The sequence below is a fragment of the Cynoglossus semilaevis genome, chromosome 5 (genome assembly GCF_000523025.1).
Source record: "Cynoglossus semilaevis isolate Cse_v1.0 chromosome 5, Cse_v1.0, whole genome shotgun sequence".
Taxonomy (NCBI): domain Eukaryota; kingdom Metazoa; phylum Chordata; class Actinopteri; order Pleuronectiformes; family Cynoglossidae; genus Cynoglossus; species Cynoglossus semilaevis.
The window spans coordinates 140320-144951 of NC_024311.1; positions in this window are offsets into that span (position 1 = coordinate 140320).

The following is a 4632-nucleotide window of genomic DNA, read 5'->3' on the forward strand; positions in this document are numbered from 1 at the left end:
TTTTTTTTATAATAAGGCAACTATTTTAACATTCATTCTGACTAATATTTCACACGGTCATTCTGATTCATTCAATCAATCAATTTTTAAGTTATTACAAAATTACGCCACTGGGTGGTGCTCTAGTACAGCTGTGGATTCATTAGGCCCTAGTGCAGTGGTTCTCAAAAAGGGGTGGTATGCGAGCGCTCTCTAATGGTACGCGGGGAAAAAATCATATTTTTCACATTTACATTTTCAATTGAATAAATATGAAACATACCATGCACAATTAATACAACATTTAAACATAAGCATCTTTATAAACATTTATAAAAAATTCTCTCCCGTGGTGGAAGCTAATAGGGAAATCCTATGCTGTTGTATTCTAACGGTGTCATCATGGTGGTACTCAAAGAGAGGTTGGTCATCATGGTGGTACTCAGAGAGCACAATGTTTTCTCAGGTGGTACAGTGTATAAAAAGTTTGAGAACCACTGCCCTAGTGAATTCACAGCCGTACTAGACTAGGTAGACTCTACTAGCATAGCAAATTCACAGCTTAATAGAAAAGCTCAGTGCTAACCTTGCTAACGCCCCTCTCTAATAATCCACAGGAGAGTGACCAAAAAGGGCAAAAATGCATGAAAAGCCACTGTCATCAAATTTACGTTGCCGGAGCACCATTTAATTTTTGTAAAAAACCAAAAAATCTCTTTCGAATTAATATTAATAAAAGAAAAACAGTTGTTTGGCCTATCTGTTATACTATATGTGACCGCCCATCCCTAGAGAACGGAAATGTCCAGTCTTTAGTGGAACTCCTGGGATCCAAGTACATGAATGAGTTGAAGAGATGAGGGCAACTCTGAAAACTAGGCACATGAGATCAGTTGAAAAATGTTTTTTTATATATACTGTATATATATGATCATCTTGTGGGTGAAGCCAAAGATGAGATTAGGTACACGCCTAGAGCAGAGAGGGAAGACCTAGAGAAAATAGTATCAATTCTGTTAGATTTGTATGGGTGCTCTAAAGCAGTGTTCCCCAAACTTTTTTGAACCACAGCACATATACAGTATACAGTACCATCAGGAAAACCCCACGGCACACCATCAAACAAAAATCTCACAAAAAGTATATGTGCTGAAATGCTATAATATTCTAGTTCAAATTTACTAAAAACGTACTCCTGTTTAGTTGAAGACAACACTGATATACCGGCAGGAATTGAAGAAAGACACACATAAAAAGCTTCATCTTATGCAATAATAATAGTTTTGGGACCAATTAAGTGACATTGGGTAATTTTCCCTGGCACACCTAATATCTCATGGCCACAGTGGTTGGGAAGGAATGCTTTAGGGCTTAAGTTTCCCTGCAGTAGTGTTCTGAAGTGAGGGTAGCTAATAGCTACAGCAGCACAGAAATGACAGAACCGAAGAACATGTTGCAGAAGCAACAAGATCAGCTGAAACAATTGACGCGGGGTCTCTTAGCACTTCAGGCAACCTGCAAGCCTTTCATTAGAACTCCTGTGCAATAGTCCAGACCCACAGATCACTTGACAGCCCACTATACAGCTCAGGGTATGCCGTTGCACCACAACATAAGCCTAGAAAAGTGCGCAATGTGCATCATTCCATTCTCAAACCTGTCTCTATTTTCAATGTCCCTCTTAGCCTGGTAGCCAAAAGTAATTTATAATTAGAATGTAATGTATTTTACATTGTTTCGTATGGTCGTGTATTTAGTTTATTTACATAATATGTATGTCTCCTATTTTCATTATACAACTCTACTGTGCATATAATTGTGTGGGAAAGGGTTGGTAACAGTGTGCGGGAGGTTCGTAAAGGGTGAAAATATATACGTAAATAACATAATAACATATGATAAAAAAAAATGCTCCCCCCCAAAAGACTTGATCAACTCAGCAAGTGTCTGCACAACTTTATCTTATTCATAATAAAAAAAAAAATCCACCAATGTGCAATGTGTTATGTATTAATAATATTGCATTTTAAGTTAATGGCATAACAAGATGAATGCTTTGTTATTTCTTTCCTTGTTTCCTTTTGTTCTTTTAACCCTTTCCTCAATTCACCATGTGTCTTTAATGACCTTTTGAACTTTTCCTTTTTGAAACAAAAGAAAGGCTTAATTAGTGCTCAATGTCTCCTAGGGCGAGGTTACAGTATCAGCATTAGCCCACCCCTGGGGTCAAAATTGGCACTAAAGTAGTGTCGTATTTGATGTCATTTCAGTCACTTGGGCTTTGAATTTCACCTTGCCGAAAGTAGACAGACTTTTCTCTTTTTCCTTTGTTCGGGCAATTTAAGGAATGTTTCTCCTAGTTTCCCCATAGGTGCTACAAATATCTTCCTCTTAGGCCTATGAGTTTTAACTCATTACACTGTCTAATACCCTTTTTTTTCCCCTCAATGGGTCTATTCAAAAAGCACACACATCAATACTTGGAATCCACCGAGATGAAGTAATTAAATTGGCAAATTTGAAAAGTCTTACTCAATAAATCTGATTAAATTAGCACGCTATTAGCAAGCTTGCTTCATTAAATTTGCATAGTGCGTTAATGAATTTTGCAACTGCAAGTGGAAACGTCTGCCAGCGACGATACATTTGCATAACTACTTCCAACGCGCCTCTTAAATAATGCACTCATTTGCACATCACCAAGTTGGTTAATACCGGTGCCAACATGGGTGGCCTTGTAATTAAAAAGCACATGTTAATTTTTAATGAAGTTTGTGTTACATCAATCCTTACAGTAATGGGGGGTCTTGAAACAAAAAAGGCTGCTAATACATACATTTACAAACCAGTTGGGGGGGGAAACAGGCTCTTGAGAAGGAATTATTTGACTAATTATTGAATAAACATTCAAATTGCGTAACGCAAACTAAGAATGAGATATCAGAGGCAACAAGGCCCAGATGCCAAACTGCTTTTTTGATTGCCAGATACAGTATAGTGTCTAGACCATAGTCTAGAATAGGCACGGGCAAACGTTTTCTAGACTCGTGGGCCACAATTGTCCTAAAATTGAACAGGAGAGCTGGGTCAGGAGTAGATAGATGGAGCGTTCCTGTGAACTAAGATAAATGACATGTAAAAGTCATGCACAAAGGCTAAATCATTGATCATGATCATTTTCTATGCCAGCTATTAGGGAAAGGGTGGGTATTGCAGGGAAAATACAGAAGTATAATGATAATATAAATATCACGGGCTGAATCTGGACCCCGAAGCCTTAGTTTGCCCATGCCTCGTCTAGATTCTAGGAGTCACCAACCATTACCATAAAGAGCTACTTCAAGGGCGCTTAGTAATAGGAAGAGCTACTTGTTTGATACAGACTTTTCTGAAAAATGTAATGATAATTTTGAAAGAGTTCTGGGAAATACAATAGTAGACACTCTTCTTATCATCGTCATTGCACCCATTTGCACGTGTAATCGCAAGTGTAATTGATTCAAACAGCACAGTAACCGGCAGGCACCTTAGGTAGTCCTTGGGCGCTACCAGGTGACCCTGGGCTCCACGTTGGTGACCCTTGCTTTAAAGTCTAGACCATAGACCAACTTACTGTGAGTTAATTTAGTTATTTATACATTTAGTCGTTTTACAGAATTAGAAAAGATAAATATTTGTATGTTCACATTTTATGTGATACAATGATCTGGAAATGGAAAAAACCCATAAAGGCAAAAACAGAACACCGATGGACGTAAATAAGTTATGTGTTCAGTGATGTGGAAAGGTTCTAGTATAGGAGGTACTAATATGAAAATGTGGCAAATATGGTATTAATACTGAGAAGAATATCAAGAGCAATAAAGTAAACAACTTGTTGAGGACGGTATAGAGCAAGGGATTCCCAAAGTCTGCTGTAAACACCTGTGGGGATATATAAACTGCTACTACAAAAGTGGAGTGCTTTTTTTTAAGTGGGATAATTTTTCACACAAAAGATATGTCAATACACTTCACTACACACTTCCTTTTGTCAAATTGTAAATCAATTGTGCACACGCCAAAACTTAATTGCAAGAAACTATTCCTGGAAGCAACTGCAGATAGGTATGAGTACGAGTGAACTCCAACTGTCTGGAAGCACGTAGGGTTCCAACCAAAGACAATCTGGGCCTTATAATTAGGGTCCAGAATGTCTACTTAGGACTAGGCCACCTTATTTATGTTTTAATTCCGCAATAGTGCAACCATTGCAGATGTGTAAAATGTAATGTTGAAAAAACAAAACAAACTGTAATTTGAAGACTTGATAGATTAGATAGATTTGATAGGCCTCTCATTGGCCAATAGGTTGGCAGTTCATTGGCATAACAGTAGGTAGAATTCAGGGCATGAAAAAACTAACGACAAAGAGTGCCCATTGGGCAACTAACATAATTTGGGGGAAAGACACAAATGTTTATGTAATCTCCTTTTTGAGGCGATTACAAGAAGAGGCACCGATGGAACTCCTGAAAAGGGTCCAGAATGTCTTTGGTTGGAACCAGAACTATTTCTCAAAGCACCAGAACACTTTTCCTCCACTCATCAGGCGTCTTGTCAGCCTCTAAAATTCTGTTAAACAACCCAGTCAGGAAATTTACCGCCACTTAT